The sequence below is a fragment of the Leptodactylus fuscus genome, chromosome 10 (assembly GCF_031893055.1).
Source record: "Leptodactylus fuscus isolate aLepFus1 chromosome 10, aLepFus1.hap2, whole genome shotgun sequence".
Classification (NCBI taxonomy): domain Eukaryota; kingdom Metazoa; phylum Chordata; class Amphibia; order Anura; family Leptodactylidae; genus Leptodactylus; species Leptodactylus fuscus.
In genome coordinates, this window is record NC_134274.1 from 9,807,362 (window position 1) to 9,828,710 (window position 21,349).

At 43.4% G+C, this 21,349-nt stretch overlaps 1 protein-coding gene across 1 annotated transcript in view; it reads left to right on the forward strand.

The window, feature by feature from the left end:
• ZMAT4 (zinc finger matrin-type 4) overlaps nt 1-21,349 on the forward strand; it is a 207,821-nt gene that overhangs the window by 54,847 nt on the left and 131,625 nt on the right. The gene's annotated exons all lie outside the window — the stretch shown is intronic.

Genomic DNA, 21,349 nt, shown 5'->3' on the forward strand with positions numbered 1-21,349 from the left:
GCGCTCGAGGCGTCCTACCCCCGCTCTCTGTTGTCCTGTTAATAATGCACTAAGGATACATCTTATAATAACATCTAGAGTGTCTCCCCCAGGGAAGTATGGACAGACTTTGAAGCAGTTGAGTCAATGTTAGATTCTGCAAACAAGAGTAACATTTGCAGTGCCTTCAACCAATGTTTGTCAGCCCTCTCCCGAGAGTCTCCCTCGCAGTACAGACCGTACCGATCTACAACTACACGGAAACCTGCAGTAATACAGGGGGATTTAGCCATGCTCGGGTAATGAAAACACCATTCACAACAGTAAAACTTGATTTTCTGGTGTTGAATTGCAATATGTGATTCTGGGATGAAAGGCTTCCAATAAGTGTGAGAATAGATGGTAACCTCAAAATAGTTTTTGTTGAATGCCACGTTACAAGGGGTGCCATTCCAAGGGTTTCCCAGTTTGGTAGCCACCCTATTAGACATCGCATAGGACCACAGGCATTTATTGGAAATGCTATCGCATTGGTGAGATTGTTACAGGTGTAGTGCTGTCTTGTGTAAGGACCATGGAGGAGAACCGCAGCAGATCCCAGTGACACTGACTTTGTACCGTCTGGTGCCAAACAACTCGATAAAACTCCTGTGACCTTGGGCTTCCTCCTGTAATATGCTTTGTTCTTCTCATCCATTGGATTTTTTTGCCTGGTTTTTGAGTTTTTGCTTCTGGTGTCACCTCTTTAGCACAGGTTCGTTTCATCCTCTGGCTTCTTTCACCCTGACAGCTGTTTTGTTGACCATCACTGGTTTCATTCTTGACTTCACTACATGTATTTGACTTCATTGTAGCCGCTGCACATTAGTGACCGTATGAGAGTGGCCATACCCCCTTGTTGGGCTAAGAACAAGAATGGGGAGATGCCTTAAGCTAGTCAAGTACATTAGACGTATTTTGGACCAACCTGCCGTTTTCAGCGGGATAGGTCGTCCATCTAATGTGTATAGATACTCCCAACTCTCCCCTCAAGACATATGGTACGCTGCATTTAAATCTTTGTCCTACTTGTCTTTACCCTTTCAGAACACATGCATGTTTAGCTTAACCAAGTGTGCATGTATGAAGAGAATCCGATGGAATAGCTATTGCCAAAGAGCTATCTAAACTGTATAGCCAGCTTTGGGCTTTGTGCCAGTCTAGCGAGAAGCGTAACATGCATGCTGACGACCATGGTGAAAATTCCTGTAAATGTATCGTAAGGGCTTTACCTAGATTTGGTAGGGCTGGGGTTTGTGGTCTGTACCTATAGAGATATAATGTAGCTGACGACCTTGGTGAAAATTCCTGTAAATGTATCGTAAGGGCTTGGCCTAATGAGTTGGGTGTAGACATGGTGGACCTGCTTCATTCTTATGCTCAGTGAGCGGAGCCAAATGAGCAGATCCTTGGATAGAATTGTCAGGAGAATGCAGAGTTTGCTAAAAAGAAAGTTGCTAATAGTTAGTGGTTTATTCTGTTGGAGATATGTATGTTTTCATGGTAACAGACTACAACCATAAACTATATAGTCTGATCCTGGGGTCATGTAAAACTCTCTTCTATCTAGTCCTGCCAGCCCGCACATCAAATAGTACGAAAAGGGAGTAATGCGTGACTGTAGTGTTAGCCTAGATTTGGTAGGGCTGGGGTTGTGGTCTGTACCTATAGAGATATACTGTAACTCAGCACGGGAACTGTATACACAAAGCAAAACATTCCTATATATATATATGTGTCTAATACTGTATATCTGCAGTGAGTTAAAAAAATATCATGAACCTCTGCCACATTTATTAATAATTGTCACATAAAAGCTTTACTTGTAGTCCATGCGGCTGGTAATCTTATTCCTCGGTGCTGGATATACTTGCAGTCAGCTCATATTAGCAGTAGAAATTACCGGTTATTCCCGCCGCACTAATTGGAGTCAGTTTTATTCTGCTTTAAGGACTGAGCTGCTTACCAGGAACTCTCCCTTCACCTTCCCTGCGAGCCGCTAATTGTCCGACTATTAAACAGTTCTGTTCAGAGGTAACGTAAGTTCTAAGGTGAGGAACACGCTGTAGGCAGGCTGTAGGTTTAGAGCATACCCTGACCTACAGGCCTATTGTAGCCATAGACTATCATTAGCCTGTTGTGTGTCCTTTGGGTATATACACTCACCGGCCACTTTATTAGGTACACCTGTCCAACTGCTCGTTAACACTTAATTTCTAATCAGCCAATCACATGGCGGCAACTCAGTGCATTTAGGCATGTAGACATGGTCAAGACAATCTCCTGCAGTTCAAACCGAGCATCAGTATGGGGAAGAAAGGTGATTTGAGTGCCTTTGAACGTGGCATGGTTGTTGGTGCCAGAAGGGCTGGTCTGAGTATTTCAGAAACTGCTGATCTACTGGGATTTTCACGCACAACCATCTCTAGGGTTTACAGAGAATGGTCCGAAAAAGAAAAAACATCCAGTGAGTGGCAGTTCTGTGGGCGGAAATGCGTTGTTGATGCCAGAGGTCAGAGGAGAATGGCCAGACTGGTTTGAGCTGATAGAAAGGCAACAGTGACTCAAATAGCCACCCGTTACAACCAAGGTAGCCAGAAGAGCATCTCTGAACGCCGCACAGTACGTCCAACTTTGAGGCAGATGGGCTACAGCAGCAGAAGACCACACCGGGTGCCACTCCTTTCAGCTAAGAACAGGAAACTGAGGCTACAATTTGCACAAGCTCATCGAAATTGGACAATTGAAGATTGGAAAAACGTTGCCTGGTCTGATGAGTCTCGATTTCTGCTGCGACATTCGGATGGAAGGGTCAGAATTTGGCGTCAACAACATGAAAGCATGGATCCATCCTGCCTTGTATCAACGGTTCAGGCTGGTGGTGGTGGTGTCATGGTGTGGGGAATATTTTCTTGGCACTCTTTGGGCCCCTTGGTACCAATTGAGCATCGTTGCAACGCCAAAGCCTACCTGAGTATTGTTGCTGACCATGTCCATCCCTTTATGACCACAATGTACCCAACATCTGATGGCTACTTTCAGCAGGATAATGCGCCATGTCATAAAGCTGGAATCATCTCAGACTGGTTTCTTGAACATGACAATGAGTTCACTGTACTCCAATGGCCTCCACAGTCACCAGATCTCAATCCAATAGAGGAGCATCTTTGGGATGTGGTGGAACGGGAGATTCGCATCATGGATGTGCAGCCGACAAATCTGCGGCAACTGTGTGATGCCATCATGTCAATATGGACCAAAATCTCTGAGGAATGCTTCCAGCACCTTGTTGAATCTATGCCACGAAGAATTGAGGCAGTTCTGAAGGCAAAAGGGGGTCCAACCCGTTACTAGCATGGTGTACCTAATAAAGTGGCCGGTGAGTGTAGGTAGCAATAATGTGTCTGTAGATGTTTTACCTGAACTCCGCACTTTCCAGTGTGACGATATGCAAAAAGATATGTGCATCGTACTCTGATGGCGAGTCCATGGTGGAAGATTGTTATATTCGTCATGTCACTGATGTCCGTACCAGTGGCCGGGCATTATCACGTATATGTTGTAGGGGAAGTTAGTGACATAGTGACTATGTCTATCTTGCATCCTCTGCACTCGTTTCCTTTTGGGGTAGTTGTCGAACATGGGCACCTTGGGAGGAATATGCAAATCTGTCTCCCAACATGTAAATAGGGAGACAGTGCCTCTATTATGCTGCCCTCTATAGGAAGCACCCTGAACATCATGCCCGACTTTCCCAGAAGCCTTTACTGCATAATGTGGGATTTTTACCAAGTCCATTTCTCAGCTATGGACGGCCGTTTCGGTCTGGTTGGACCTCGTCAGCGCATCGTAGACTTTGTAGAAGTGAGAGACCAGATTATGGGGATAATGTCACTCCTTAAGGAGAGACCACCTATTAGGTGTGTGGAGACTTATCATGGGAGGAATATGCAAATCTGCCTCCCAAGATGTAAATTGGCACCTGTCATTCTTTATGTTCAGGATATTGTTGTACTTCTTAGCACTAAAGGTTCCCATACTTGCTATAATCCCTCGATCCGCGTACCGATCCTGCGTACAGCGAGGAGGTCTCCGATAATGATGATATAGACTTTCCCTAAGCAGCCTCTCATTACGCTTTGTGCTGCCTTTTCCTCCGGGGCATCATGTTTTATGAGTCTTGTTGCTCCATGTTCTCCTTCTCTTTGGTGTATAGAAGTGATAATGAGGATTTGATAATGTCCTCCCCCCCTCCCCCACCTTTTGGAAAGATCTGAGATGATAATAGAGAAGCTTTTCTAGTCACAGTCAATGAATTTTGTAGACAAGAGTCATTGACATTTAATTGAGTGTAAATGTGCTTGAGAATGTGGACGCCGCTCTATACAAAATATATATTGATCATTGATTCTTCATTATGAAGTTACAGATTTCTCATTCCACTTAAGATGAGGCAACGTGTGAGTTACCGGTAATGGCTGATCTCAGATGTGCCATTGGCTCCAACTATAAAGTGCACAAATGTTTTTTGCTGATAAACTATGCCAGGTGTAGGAGAACGGAGCGATGAGGAGTTGTGTACGTTATCTTAAAGGAATCTTCCAGGACTTTATATTCTAAGCCTTTCTGTTAGGTTTATTCCGATAACATGGTCTGTTTTTTATGGCCCATTCTTGTTTGAACAGCGCCTGAGGCTTACTCTTGTTACCCATACCGATCAGCTGAATGAAAGGTGTCACAATAGAGCTCTGCTTCTTCATTATTTATCCAGACATAGCGCTATACATCCAGTTGTGGCTGTGCTTGGTACTGCAACTCAGTCCTACTTACTTGAATGGGACCAGACTCCAGAATTCTGCAATACTGTGAACCATATTGACTGATCTGGGGCCGTTCAGTGTACATGGTCTGTACAGATAGTGAAACAAAGTATATGTACTTTGACTGCTGAAATTTAATAGGATTTATTTACAAGGATTTGTCTTGGAATATTACAGTCTCCAGGGAGTGATGGGGCTGTATGCAGAGCTATGGCTAAGTCTATAGTGTTGCTATCATTCCCTATAATAGGTGTCCAGCAGTACAACAATAAATCCTATATCTTTTTACTATAGTGCTCTGTCCCAGTCTACACAGCAAAGTTCACAAATCAGTTGCAGAGAAAGGATGCAGTGGTCCATGTAAAAATAGGAATATTTTAAGATTTGTCTTTAAGAAATTTACATGTATCAATTGTGTGTACAAGAACAACAATGTGACTCTGACACATGTATATACTGCTCTGCAGAATGCTCAGTAACACGTAGCATTCCCTACCTCATAAGATGACACTGCTCACCTTGTTTATGGAGGCCTGGAAAGGTTCAGGTTCTGTGTGTGTACGTCTCTCCTGTTTGTCCGGAGCCCCTGGGATATTACAACATCGGGGCCATTTGTTTTCACCTTTTAGAATGAAGCTGATGTTGAGAAACATTAGTCACCATTGTAATTGCTAATAGATTGCAGTAAGTAAAGGAGCGTCTAAGCCCTTTTTATCAGTTTGACTAATTTAAGTCCATTGAATTGACTAATGAACGCTAACGAAACCCAATACGTTTCGGAGACGGTGATGAAATTCAGGTAATAACATCAATAGTTCTGCCTCAGGGTACACAGTGCAGAATCCTTAATGCATCCTCCCCAGTTTTCGCTAATGTGGGTGAGTTACCACCTTGCTGAGTCTGATCACTAGTAATGATATGTAATTTCTCCTCATTGTAACATAGGCACGGACGCTAATTAATGACAGATGGCGGTAATAAGTGCGGCGCATGTGATCCGCAGTGCTGAAGTTTGTTTTATTTGTAATTCTTTGTTTTATTCCAGTTTTAATCCCATATAACTCAACAATGGCGCTCACTGTGTTTTAAAATAAATAATACATTGTTTCAATAAATTTGCTAGACTTTGGTTCTCATCACGGACTTGCACAAAAATATACACAGGTGAGCAGTGGTGTAACTAGAGCGGTATGGGTCCCAGGGCAAATCTTGGACCTTGAAATTGGCTAGAAATTGGCATACCGTATATACTTGACTTTAAGCCGACCTGAATATAAGCCGAGGCCCCTAATTTTACCACAGAAAACTGGGAAAACTTATTGACTCGAGTATAAGCCTAGGGGGGAAATGCAGCAGCTACTGGAAAATATCAAAAATTAGAATGGTCAGAGTTTTTGGGTGCAGTAGTTGCTGGGGAAGGGGAGGGAGTGTTTTGGTTGTGTCTGCCCCCTTCCCTGAGCTTGAGGACTTTTTTTTCTTCCCCCCCCCCCACTTGGAATTCAGCCTGGCTGAATATAGGGGATCTGCAGTGCTCCTATTAACTCCTGCAGTTCCCCTAATTCAGTAGACCGGGCACTTTCAGACACAGGGATACATAATGTGTATAATGAGTTTCACAGTAATTTTCTAATTTTTTATGTATTCTACGGAAAGGAGTGATTTAGAACTTTTTTTATTATTTTTTTTTTTACTATTTTGTGGGAGATTATATAAATTACTATTGTGGCTGGTCATAGGACCCCCCCCCCCAAAAAAAAAAAAAAAAAAAATAAAAATAAATTAAAAATAAAATAATAATAATAATTTTTTTTTTGCTTGACTCAAGTATAGGCCGAGGGGGGCTTTTTCAGGACAAAAACTGTGCTGAAAAACTCAGCTTATACTGAATTATATATGGTAGATTTTAATTCCATCCCACCAACATAGGAGCATCTGCCTCCAGTGCCCAGTCTTTACCAATCTCCCTCATTATGTCCCCAATTCTGTGTACGATTTCCAGATTCTTTCCTACGCGTGTCCTCTTTCCACTTTGCCATTATAGCCTGTGGGAAACTGGATTTGTCTTCTCTAATTGTAGTCAATCACTTTGCCTTTTTCTTCTCCATCCAACCCAGACTACCATGACCACTCCTCTCTGAAGTGTATTCTGCTTAGAGATCCTGACCTTTCTAACTCCTTCTCCACCTGTACATGAATTCACCTTCTATAGTGCCCCCTTTGGTGCCCCGCACAGCATTAGAGCCCCTTTTAGACCTCAGAGTGTTACCATCCCCATATCCTGCGCAATACTCCACACAATAGTAGTCTTTTGTGCCACCATATCTGTCTTTGTGTGGAAAAGGAGAACTTGAAACTTGGCTAACTCTATTTACGCAGCCAACAACTCCACCATCTTGGTCTGTCTTTGGGTCTTGTACAGACAGTACGATGAAGTGACCTCCTCGGCCTCCCTGCCCCAGGGCGCAAACGTCCTAACTAATAGCCTGTGGCCTACAAGAGTGAGTGGCAGCCTTGGGAGCCAGTAGATAGTTTTTCTGCTATACTTTGTGTAGATTTGCGGGCCAAGGATGTGTATAAAGCGTCGCTCACCTCGGGTGACCCTGGACATGTTCCTTGGATGCCTTGTGCTAGTAACAGGCAGCCTCCTGCTCATGTTCACACCCCAGTGTTATGCCGCTGAAGATCAGGCAAAGCATGGGACCTATTCTTCATCTAGATAGAAATCATTACAAGTAACTGATTCTAGAATTATAATGGTGGTCAGCATATATAAAATACAACGCCAGTGCTCATGTTTGGTGCGGTATATGCTGACCGTGTTTCATTTTTACCCCTATTAATTTCCCTCTCCTGTAGGAACCAATTACTTATATTCTAGCTCCGCATCTTCTCTTTCCCGTCCACCTCTGAGAGTCTCAAGGTTAAATAAAGGACAGGATCAGTCCGCCTGGGAAAACCCTACTAAGTACATGTGTGCCTATATAGATATGTACAATTTATGGCTAATGCCAACCCACGGCATATGTTACATTATATTACACTATTTACAAGTCCATATTAAAGCCATTACTCACATTTTCATAAGAACATATGGCTCCTTTGGGAAGGGAACATCTTATCAATGATATTAGAAGAGAGGAGCGTGCATTATAACCGTGCCCTCCTGGTGATGTAGAAGAACCATCAATGGGGTATTCTCCAGACCCGGGAAAGGGCTTTGGCCGGGATTCAAGTCCCATATAATTAGAAACGTTCAGCCGCCTTGTTGGGATAGAATTTGTGAGCTGTCTTGTATAATAAACCTCTTCTCCGCACTTACTCCATGTAAACTGTGCTAAGATGTGGGGCTTCAGTCACTTTCCATGTAAATAGCTTTTGTGTAGATTTTTACTACCGCATTTCATTATTTTTATTTTCCATTTTCACAATATAAAAGTAATATTTAAAGGAAAGCTCGGCTAGATCGTAGATTTTCATGCCTGGCAATATATTGACTATAAATTTAGCATGGCACTAGGATTTATGAGAAGAATCTGGCCTTATTGTATTTTCAGTAGTGTTCCTTATGCTTGGTATATCTATGTAGCCTTATAATAAAACTAAAGCCACTACATTAAAGTCAAGGTTGTTCTGGTCAATGTATCGTTGGCTGAAAATCAGCCATTTTTTTGTTTAATTTTTATCGGTGTTGACTCCGTTTCGGTGTCCCATTTAGGAGTGAAATTTGGGTCATTAACGACCCCCAAACTACATCATAAATTGATGGAAAAATAGAAAAAAAAATAGTTAAACCTATTTCCCTTTATTTCAGACTAGCAATACCTGCGACTTCGTCTGCGGCCCTGTTCCCCCTGTGCGCAAGAGACCTGCAGCGTAGCCCCCACGACCCCGTCTTCCAACCCCCCTAACCTCCCCCCCTCTGGACCTCCAGCCGCACCACCAATTTCAATCCCCCATTCCCAAACCCCCTGCCCGCCCCCCCAGACCTCCAGCAGCGCCACCACCAAAATTGACAACATTCCTCGACCCCCTCGGACCTCTACCACTGGACCCCGGCCTCCACCACCCAGCAGGGGACTCCCATGCGCCTAGTGTCCCGACTCCACGGGTAGACGGTGGTTTAATGTATTTTGCTCCCGGTTCCTCCTCCTCTTTACAACCCCTGGGGCCCCGGTGGACTCACCCATCCACGTCGTGTGCTGGGCTTCACCGATGCCGGCACGTTCGGGACCTCGCATAAGCGCTGACATGTTATTTCTTTAGCTCGGCGGCTGGCTTGAGCTGCTATAGCTCCGCCCCCTGTATCGGCCGGCCTAATAAGAGAACAGTGGGAAGGCTGTGTGGCCGGCTTGAGTCTGCACAGCTCCGCCCCCTCCATCGCTTGCTCCAATCAGATCAGCGCGCTGAAGTCATCCCAGGTCCTTCAGCCTCCGCCGACCGTGATTTCGGTGCTCGCGGTTGGGCAAATCAGCAACCTACGGGGATGGTAAGGTGCCTATGTTTCCTTCTGGGCGCCATTCTAGGTATGTGCCAAATCTGACTGTAATCCATTTGGCCGTATCACCGTGATTGAGGAACAAACATCCAAACTCACAAACACACAAACTAATCCAAGACTCTGTCTAGGACTGGCTGATATCTTTAAGGCTGAATTCACACGGGGTATTTTGGTCAGGATTTTAAGGCTGAATCTGCCTCAAACTCCTGACCAAAAAGTATGAGCATGAAGCAACATGCTCATTCTTCAGGCGGAGTCGCCTCGCGAGTCCACCTGATGACACTCCCGACCAGGCTCATTCATTTGGGCCTAATCCAGATCAGAGTGCTGCGACTGGATGCTGGTGCTCCTGCATCCGGTCGCGGCTACCAATATTTTGGACTGGAACCTGAGGCGGCCTCTGCATCAAATTCCGGTCCAAAATACCCCCTCTGAATCCAGCTTAACACTATCTTCATCCATCTTTCGGGGTCTGCTTGGGGATACCCTATCCGCATAAAAAGCTCTTACCCCCAGACCCCATAAATTTTATAAGAAAACCGACGGAGCCGACGAGAAAAGAGCTTCCTTCTCCAAGGATACGGAGTTGCCCATATATAATCCCACTGAATGCCCAAAACCGGGTAATGTCTCTTTAAAGGAAGAATACCGATCCCATTTCTGCCCGGAGCTATCACTAGAGAGCGTCTCCATCTATCAAGGCCAATTTCCTTTTTGTGATTTCTACAAATAGTCGTGTTTGATATTGGTTGAGTCGGTCTTTTATTTAAAGCCTTCCTTTATGGCAGGGACGTCTCTTCCTCTCATCCATGTACTTAGTAATAAAGCGGTGCTGGCATGGTTTCACATTGCACAAATCTGTATTTCCCCCCCACACTCATGCAATGCACATTTCCTGCATGCTGAGAACTCGGAATATTTTATCTGTTTATCTGTCTGCAGATTTCCTGCTGGGCACCAAATGCTGCTGTCTAAATATTTTTAGTGTCTGTTACATAAAAATGGCTTCCCACTGTTAGATTGGAGAAGAGGCGACTGTGGGTGAAGGGCAGAGATGAAAGGATTTCTTCATTAGCAGAGAGCCGAGCACGGTGTCATACCGCTTACCCAGTTATAGCGACGAGGCATTGTGTGCCCTGACCTTTATGGAAGATAAAGAGAGTGGTCATGTCACAACATGGCAGACGGCACATCAATAAGCGCTGCCCGGGATATTGGTTTTGCTTCTTCATTTGTAGCCTGGATCAGATGACATTTTATGACAGCTCAAATCATCTCCATGATTTCTAAGGTTGTATGACACAGACTATAATGGATGAAGACGATAGCTTTCGTCAGAAGTCCCATGGAAAAGTGTTTTTTTTGTTTTTGTTTTTGTTTTTTGTTTTTTCTTTTTATATGTAGATTGTGAACCCAGGTATGTTTTTGGAGTATGGGAGGAAATCCACGCAAACATGGGGAGAACATACAAACTCTTTGCAGATCTTGTTCCTGGCGGGATTCGAATCCAGGACTCCAGCGCTGCACCAGTGCTAACCATTGAGCCATCTGGTTGCCCCAAGTCCCATAGAAAAGTATGTATCCCCTTCCAAATGCTTCTTGTGTGATAGTGACTAATCTTCACTGTGTGCATTGGTTTTCTGGTCTGAGACAAGTACCGCAATGTCACTAAATCTTCGTTCCTTCTGACATTGGAGCCGCCAATCTAATTTCTAGATCTCTAAGGCAAACAAAGCTGAAGTTTTGTGAAAGTGAAAGCAACATTCTCTCTTCAGACCCCAGGGGGGTGTAAAACAAAATACCCTAAGGCCTCCATTTGTTCTCCAATCTCCATTTGTTCAGTTTTGTAATATTCACGTCAAACCTTGCTTGGTATGAACCAATTCACCCATTGACTTTCCAACAAGTCATGGAAACCGCAACAGCAACCAATGAGCCTATACACCCCACCTGTGAAAGCGGGTGCACTTAGCTATGGTCTCTTAATCAGGGGACTGAGATCCCTCAAAAAGTAGCTTCAAGAACATAACACAAGGGGAAAAGGTGAAACCAAAAAACTTAGAGAGTACACAGGGGGTCCTTGGGTCCCTGCTAGCTCCCCTTAGGTTGAGCACTGTTTGAGGATAGAGAGATCAAAGGGGAGGATCTTCGGAGATTTCCCTTTCCAGGTACCAACTGATGATGTGGAGATGTGTTCCGGATTCTTATGGGTAAATTGCTACAAAACTCTGGTTGGACCCCCACCACTCTGATATTCCAGGGATAGGTCATTAATATATAAGTCTAGTTACTGTATATTGAACCTATTTATAAGTGAAAACTCTGCTGTAGTTTATATATACTTCAGCTATATGGGTGAGCGTATTCTTACCAGATTCCGTAGTATCCAGGGAGGTTGCGCTGTCTCACCTGGGACCTCAGGGTGCTCGATGGCCATGTAAGATGCAAGTACTATAAATGACACATGGTCAGTGTGAGCCAGCTACAGATTTTGCATTAGGGCTCCGATGCTTTAATGTTCACTTTAGATAAGTGCACCCTCTCCGTTTTGTTGATGTCGGTAGAGCAGAGGTGTCTGATGGCCATCTGCTGCGGGGTTATAACTTTGCTGCAATCTCAGAATAGCTGACACACCGCTCCGTACTTGGTCTAGATGGTGTTTAAAGATAACTTCCATGGCCAAGCCTTCGTATAAGCAAAAAATTTCTTGATCCAATCCTTTTTTTTTGCCAAGAAACATTCAGCCCTCACATTGACCTTTTGGATGGCATTGTAAATAAATTGACCACTAATGTATATTACAAAGACCTAAAGCCGCAAAATCAAACCTTTGCCTTTCTGAGAAGATACTTAGCTAGAATTAGGAAATTGTCGTGGGCTTTTACTTCCCCATATTGGGTCACATCTGTCCTTGGGTTGTGTCTGGAATAGCAGCTCAACTTTATTGGATCGATTTATATCTGAACTGCATTACCATAAACAACCTGTAAACTGGTGGGGTGCTGTTTTTGTTAATCCTAGACAAGTCTATGAACAAAATGCAGAAGGCAGTCATTGGTAGTGCTTTAGGGACTTGGTACCTGTATAGATGGAGTTTAGTGGAGGAAGTTCACCTTAATATATTCTGGGTTTTTTTAATACTTAACCAGTTTATTGGTGGAGATTCTGATGTAGAAGTGACATCATCAGCCCCATCCTCAGGCTCAGACTATGGACATGGGTAGCATTCATTCTACCTCACATGAACTATCTATCGTAGGTAGTGGAACTGTGTATGGTTTGTGACATTATTGCTTATTCTTATTCTGCTAGTCCTATAGTATGCGAACCCTGACATTGCTTTCTGATAAATGAAGCGTCAAGGTGCGAAAAACTTTTATTCTTGGTATAACATTCGTCTTAAGCTAGGCTGTTCCACCAACAATATGTGAAACATTAACAAGTCCTGTTCAAATAGGCTTACAACATGCTACAGAACCTAAGGGTGTGTTCTCACAACCAAATTTACAGCTGATTTTGAAATGGGTTAAAGAGGAACTACCAACCAACTCCGACATTGTAACTCCGGTTACAGCATAGTTGAAATTTGTTCGCTAGCCCTTACTGTTCCTGAGCAATCATTTGTTAGTTTTATCACAATTGTGCTCTCTACTGTCAGGTGGGCGGTCCTAGGTTTAGACCGAAAGACAGGGACCGCCCACCTGACAGTAAGGAGCATAATTATGCTAACAACACTGATTACTCAGGAATGGTGGGGGCTGGAGAAAAAAAAAATCAGCTGTTTACAAATAACTAAAGCAGTGCCTACTGAAGGATGGAAAGAGTTTGTGGGGTGGTGAAATGTCCTCATTAAGATTCCAAATTAACTCCAAATTCCAGATGGGGATTATTCCTCCAATTGTATTCAATGGCAAGCAGTGAAGAACACTTCTTACTTCATAACACCGAAATAAAGTGGAACCTGCTCAGTCTTCCTGTTGATTAAGCTGCAGAAAACAGGGCAATATTTGAGTCTAATCTGTAAAAAGCCAAAGCTTTAGGATTCCACTGTGGGTTACACAAGACCAGAATTTGGAGAGAAATCTGAGGAGGAATACAGCCTCAAATTCCTTTACAACTTGCCTTATGTGAACCTGGACTTAGAGGTTTTCCCATCTCTCTCTTCTTCTAATGTCCTGTATTTTTCAGCAAGCTGGTGGGGGGCTTTAATTGTCAACACTCTATGAAGTATCTGCATAAAGTATTGCCTCTACCATGAAAAATTATTTATCATGATTACTAATCCTCTAATAGAAATATCAGATATGAACAATAAATGAATATTACATTACACAGATGTGTAGAGAAAAAACTTAAATACCCCAGAGGAGAGAACGGGCTTGCAGTAAACTCAATGTTATCTTTGTGTTTACAGAGAAAAAACAACATTGTCTGAGTCTTTATCAGCAAACTGCATTTATATAACCTAATTGTCCAGACCACAGAGCAGAAGATAACCGCTCTGAGAGCAAGCTTGATCCCCAGAACTCAGCCCCCCTCCCCTCCAGAGAACAGTGAGTCCCATCATCCATCCTATAATGCTAGATAAGGAGAATAGAGGCTGGGTTCCTTAATCATGTTGTGGTTAGAATAAATTTACATAGCAAATGAAGTAGCATTTGTAAAACTCTTGAATTTATATAAACTAGCAGCATAGATTGATAGATTCCTTGAGATACCCCTTTAAAGAGGTTTCCATGATTGCACAATTGTTGACTGATCCTTGGCATAGGTCAGTGATGATAGAGCAGAGAGTAACCAACTACAAGCTCAGTCCTATTTGTGAGTTTGCAGTAGTTTTGTTGGCTCCCTCACATTCAAGTGAATGGAACAAAGTTTTAAGCACTTAATATATGGAGCTGTATAGTCCAGCAAACTGTTGGGCAGAGCTGTTGGAAGTCACAGAGTCCACCCTCCCCTGACTATCTACAATTGATGACCTATTTAAAGGATAAGTTGTGAATAGTGAAGTAGTGGAAACCCCTATAACCTTAGTATTGTCACTTTAAAGACGACCTTTTATGTCCTTGGGCGCATGCGGTTTTATATACTGCTAGAAAGCTAACAGTGCATTGAATTCAGCACACTATTGACTTTCCTGTTATGTGCCCCGGGGCTGGAGATCTCTGTGCCATTACCAATCTCAGCCCACTATCAGAAGGGTGTTCCTGACAGTCTAGCTGGGCTGTGAGTAACGCCCCCCCCCCCTCCTGATAGTACTTTTCCATAGCCTGGTACTGTCGGAGGGGACATTCCTTACTGCCCAGCTATGATGCTAAGCTGTGAAGAACGTGTCCCCCCCCCCCAGTGCTAGTCTATGGACGAGTACAGTCTCGTGGGTGTTCCTCGCAACTCGGCATCACGGCTGGGCGTAAGGATCCCCCCTTCTTACAGTACAGAGCTATGGATGAGTACTATCAGGAGGGGCTTTCCTTACAGCCCAGCTAGACTGTCAGGAACGCCCTTCTGACAGTGAATAGATATCTGTAACGGCACCAATATCTCCAGCCCCGGGGCACATAAATTCAAGCACATTGTTGGCGTTCTAGCGGTATATGAGAACACATGTGCCCGAGGACATAAAGGGTTCTCTATAAACATTACCCCGTACATAATGAATTCACATTCAGTGAGTTGAATATTTAGGGATGTTTTCTGTTAGGTTGGAGTTCTTACATCACAACACTTTGCAAGTCAATTATAGTTATAGGAGCCGGTCATATAAAAATTGAATATTTTAAGAAATATTTATTCTTGCAGTCTACCTTCCTGCTCCTTGTCTTCTCATTCTGTTTTTTCATCTGCAGATTTTTTCCTTGTTCTTGATGTGTATATCACATGTACTGTATACACTTATTCAACACATCTGTGATGGGAAGGACATGGCGTCATCCTGCTCCTTACCTTGATTCTGCTCCGCTCTAGTGACTCTGACTTTCTATCAGACCTTGACTGTGTATGGATATTGACCTTGATGTCAGCATAACTTGACCTTGGAAAGATTTTATATACTTGAGTTCTGTCATCTATAATTCAGGTTCATGCTTTACCTTCCTTGAGGTCAGGAATCTGCTAAGGGACAAAATTTGCAAATCTTTAGCAGTACCATCCCCCCTCCTTGAGGGAAATGCTTCTTTGTGATTCTGCAGGTTTGTTGTGTTTCTCACCTGTAATTAGTCACAGTCAATCCTATATGGTTCACTGTTCCAGTTCATTACAGGATAATTATACAATTACATGCAAGAAGTATCTACGTAACGTTACTTGTATATATTATTTATAGTGTTGGCCCCACATCAGATGCACACTCGATCGTATGAGTGCAAATGCTCTTGGATGATACTTAGTGACATCTGAGTGTATTCTGCAATGTATTCACGTCTATAATCTTCTGTGTCATTGGAACGGAGTGGATGAAAAGCCCATATAGAGTATTGTGTACAGCCCGTCTGCATTTTAGGTAAAGAACCACATAAAATCATTAAAGATCATCTTTCAAAAGGTAAAAAATATTGTACCCAGTTACTAAAAAGGCCAAAGTAAAGAGCCAAACCATATATTACCATGTACACTGTACACTAGCAAACTTTGCATAGATCATGGCTAGGGTTGAGCGATCGTGTTCGGAAAAGATCTGATTCCGATCGTCGATCGAGAAAATTTCACGATAGCGATCGAAATTCCGAACACGATCTTTTTAGGTGGGATCGAGATCGGTGATTATTTCCCACAATGCTTTGCTATTGGTCAAGCATTGTGGGAAAAGCTAACAATGTTAGCCTTACTATTGAGTATACTCTCCGTTCATTCTGAGTGGAGCGTATACTCGGTGTGAAGGCTCCGCTGCGGTTCCATAGGAATGAATGGAAGCAGCCGACACACAGCCTTAACCCCCTGTGCGCCGGCTGTGTCCATTCATTCTAATGGGAGACTAGCTAACATCTCTAGTAGCTACTTACCTGCAGAGATGGCTGGTCCGGTGCCCGGTGTTCTTGTTCTTCTTCTCCTTGCTGCCCCCCCCCGCCTCCCAGGTTAGTGTTAAAGAGCTAGGAAGAAGGCGGGGCTTGTGGCTTAGGAGAGTGTGGGCGGGTACTGGGAGACGTGACATCTCCCCTCCCACACTCTCCTAACGCACCCACACTCTCCCAACCTGAGAGGCAGGGGACAGCGAGGCGAAGAAGAACGAGAACACCAGGCACCAGACCAGCCATCTCTGCAGGTAAGTGGACACCAGGGGGGACTAAGCAGCCAGAGGATTAAAAAAAATCCTCTGGCTACTTAGTGATTAAAAAAAAATCACTACACAGCGTGGATTCTAACAATTAAAGCGTTCAATTGTTAGATTCCATGCTGTATAGTGAATAGGATTGTGTTTAAAATCCGATCTCCGATTAGTAAAAAAAATCCCATTGACTTGCATTGGGTTCGGAGTTGGGATTGAGATCGGGTTCGAATGAAAAATGATCGTAAATTGGATTTCAAAATCGATCCTGAAAAGCCAAGATCGGCTCAACCCTAATCATGGCACAAGAAAATGCTTTTTTTCCCACTTACCAGATTTTTTTTTCACTACTTTACTAACCTTCACTCTGAAATCTCTGCTGAGTTCCATCTTGGACTTCAAAGACAGTCTGTTAGTTTACTGATCGTATCAAATTACACATGTCTGTACAAGTCTGTGGAGAGGGGAGGAGGGACGCAGTAAAGAGAGTCACAGGCAAAGAGACTGCAGCAGCTAATAGGAACTTTTCTATCTCACCCCAAGTGCTTTATTTTCATAATTACTGTTCAGTACATACCTATAATGTCCCATTTGGTACTAAAGTGTGAAACTGTCGGAGAGCACATTCTACTGTTTTCTTCATGTGCAGTCTATGGGAGACATCATATATTGGGCAATAAAAATTTAGAGAGAGAGCCTGCAGGGACAAAACAATTTATTCCTCGTATATATCATCGGAAAGGTTAGATATTCTTTCAACTGAAAAACATGTCACTTGCAAGGGCGTAATTACCGGGGTAGCAGCGGTAACGGCTGCTACACGGCCTGGGACATTAGGGGGCCCCAGCGGCTGATGCTTCAACTTTATTTATTTATATAGGCCTTCACCTGCTAGAGTAACTCCAGCAGGTAACTGGCCCCATCTACTTACCGATCCTGCTCACAGCCGCTGGCGAACCCCACAAACACTATCATTATACTCGGGAAGGGGGGGGGGGGGGTCTTTCCAGAACACTTCCATGGTAGTGTAAGGTAGAACAGGAAGTCTATGGCGTATCCTTTTATTTACTGCAAGTCTTGGGCAGAAATTGGGTTAATTTCTGGTGGTCTAATGTAGAAAAGATTTTAATATTTTGTTTCCTAGTGATTTAGATCTCTGAAGCCGCTCGGGACCCTCTGATTTCTCCTTTTCTCTGACTGTGCATCCTAGTTATAAGAGATCAGCACAGACCTCCATATGTGCTTAGTTTAACCCTTGGTGTGCCAAAAGAGTAATATTTTGGAATAACTTAGTGGATCTATCATCTCTGCTTATAAGGATGTACAAAGATCGAGCTCCAGCAGAGAAATCTGCCATTTAGTTATGAACAGAAGACAAAAAGTAGCTTGTTCTGAGGGATTGGTGTTTCCTCGATGCAGAAATGTAAAGTATCCAACCTGTTATATATTCAGCTACATAAAGTAACCTATCGCTTTCAAGTAAATGTCTCAGCGGATATTGTGTATCAAAGCGTTGCAGCGTTCATCTGCATGTATCAAAGTGTGAACGTTCCCCGTAGTATTCAGAATCCCGGCTTTGATTTTTCTTAATTCTTGCAACTCCTTTCAGATGAGGACATAAAACCCTAAAGTGTAAGTCACAGATCTCAGGTCAGACACTCGACCAACATTCTGGAGTGGCCGTATAATGTTAGCAGTGCACAGCGCTGGGGACAATTGTACTAGATGGTAATAAGTTTAGGATTAGACAGAAAACAACATGGTGCCCAGTTCTTTCTAGAGTCTGGTTGATTTCATGGGAGGAAAACTTGGTGACTATGATAGAGGTCCAGCAGGTAAAGCACAGGTACTGATGGAACATTATTGTCTTGCCCTTGTCCTAACATTGTCTTCCCTGTTGGGTTTTATTGACCCAATTCCTTTAGAGTCAGTGACATTTAATAAGCATCTACACGAGGCGCCGCTGGTTCTAGTCCTGGTGACAAATACTGGGACATGTCATTTGTATATACGTTCTCCTGTATAAATCTGACCGATGCGAACCCAGAAGAGCAACAAGGCCGTGATGAATGTGTGTGACGTCCGCAGGCGATACAGGACGCGGTAGATATAGTACATTCCTTGGGCTCATCCATTCACTTGGTGTTGCAGTTTTATATCCCTGTCGTGACTGATGCCCGGCGTGGAATGGTAATTAAGCAGAACAGTCATCAAAGACTTATCTTAATGCGATGCGCGGTGGCGAAGTACTGATGCAAAATAGCTTTTTTCCATCGACGTAATAAATGATTGAGATGTGGAATAAATTAAACCTTAATACATTTGGGTTTGCTGAGATTTCAGCTGTTTTCTTGCCTTGTGCCAGAGGAAGAGAAGATATAAAAGAAATGAAAGGCCTATGGTGGTGGTTAGAGCAGTGGGCTGGAAATGATGGGCTCTCCTTGGCCAATAAGACGGGTGATTGCTTTTGATGCAGTGTCTTTTAGAAGATGCGCAGGAGATTGAGGGGGAAAGCAATGATACAAACAATTAAAATAAAATCTATAAATAAATATATTTCTCAAAGAGGTGTAGGAGTGAATATATCATATGTGCAACACCACCCAGAAAACCTCATTATTCTGTCCCCCTCCCCTCCTCATAGACTAATCGGGAGAAAGTAATTGCCTGAAAAGTGATATATCAAAGTTTCTTACATTCACCCACACTATTCCTTTATGATGAGTTGTTTATAACGGAGGTACGCTGTAAAGGGAATCTGTCAGGGTAATTTGGGACACAAATCCACCCCCAGACCCTTATGGACTGGGGGTTTAGTGTCACAAATCTCCCTGTAATATAGCCACCTGTGCCAGCAATAAAAATAAATGTGTTCCAGTCACCCTGCCGCTGTTCTCCTTGCGCCTGCACAGTTCTTCAGTGCACATGCCCCGCACCTCCGACACTTGCCCAGTGATGCCAGGGTATATGTCCTCAGCTTCACTGAAGAACTGCACCGCAAGCACCAGAGAGGAGTCCGATGAGACTTATCGCATTCATCTTTAGGTTAATATAATAGGTTTATTTTTTTAAATTGCAGGTACAGATGGATCTAATACGGGGCAACTTGGGACACTAAACCCCCAGGTGCCTCACATTGACCTGACAGATCCCTTTAAAACTTTACCTTTTTCCCAAGAAAATTTGGACCCCTCCCAGCAGGTTATGGGCTGTTGGCCAGTAGGATTTATATATCAATCAGCCATGGCATTAGAACCAGGCGAGAGAATAACCTGGATTATCAGGCCATAATGGAGTCTGTAATATTAGGCAGCAAATGAAGGCTCACTTGTTAAAGGGAGTCTGTCAGCAGTAAAAATCTGTCGTATCTTGTAGAGCTCGTTTTACACTTTCCAAAGATGCCTTTTTGATTCTGCATTACAGCTCCATTTTTAGTAATGTCAGTGTTGTATTGTTGAGGTAGTGACCTCCGCCAGAATACGGGTCACTTCCAGTGGTCAGTCACCTGCTTCAAATCAATCATGCATGTGCGCGCTTGCTAAGAGAGACTCTGACACAAGGTGGTTTAGTTTCAATCTCAGGCCATGCTGGACGCTCTGACTGCTCACACAGTACTGAGGTTTATTGAGAAAGTCACAAATCTTATACAGGAATGCAAGAAAGATAAGATAACGGCAGGCTGTAAGCATATACGTCTTGTATCCGAATACACTGGCGATCAGTCATTGGCTCTTAAATTTCAACATCTCTTAGCTTTCGATTTCCCGAGAAATGATACTGTCTTTCTTGTAAACCACATGACGATCGTGTGCGTCAGCATCTGGGTGCGGTACTGGATACGGGCGCCATCTTAATGTATAAACGTTGCACAAAGAAAAATATAATTTCTTAAGCAGTATAAAGCATGTATAAAAATAAGAATGGACATGGTCTACCTTCACAGTATCAATATGTGAATTAGCTGAAAAGGGCTTGAGGGCGTTTATTCCGCTGCTGGGACTTTGCATCCAGATAACTGCTCCTAACTGCAGACAAGTGGGAGCGGATACGCAAGCAATTGGGTGAGTAGCTGGGTGCCGGTCAGGGGACGTGATCTAATGAAGCTCCAGCAGGAGAGGACACGCCCCTTTTGCACTTTTCACCTAATTTGCATACAAATAAAACAATGATTTTCACAAAATTGGAGCTGCAATGGAGAATAAGACAGACATCTTTGGAAAGAGTAGAAGTTATCCTACCAGTTACTGTCATCAGTTAGATACCGCTTTTCCTGCTGACGACCTCCTTTAAAACTGATGTGTTGGAAAATGGTTGCAGGACCCGAAGGTAATTGATACTGATGAACCCAGTAGGGGTATAGCACCTGGACCCTACCCCAAACAAATGTTTGAGCCATTGGAAGCCATATACTAAGTATACGGACAGAGGCAGCCCTGCTCCTATTATAGTAAATGGCCTGCATTACTACACAGAGCTAGAATCTGTATACATTCTACAGAGGTCCGTATACTATAGTGGTGACACCTTAGACCACAGCCCCGCTCCCATTCATTTGAATAGAACCGTTTCCAGTCCTATACCTAGAATATGGCTTCCACTAGCCAAAACACCTGTTGGGATGGGGTCAGGTGTCAATCCCCAAATGATCTGATGGCCTATCAAGAAACTAAACTTCATTATATCTGGGGTTTATTGGCCCATATCGATAATTCCTATGGTTCATCTGCTAACTTGTTATAGGCCAAAGAGTGA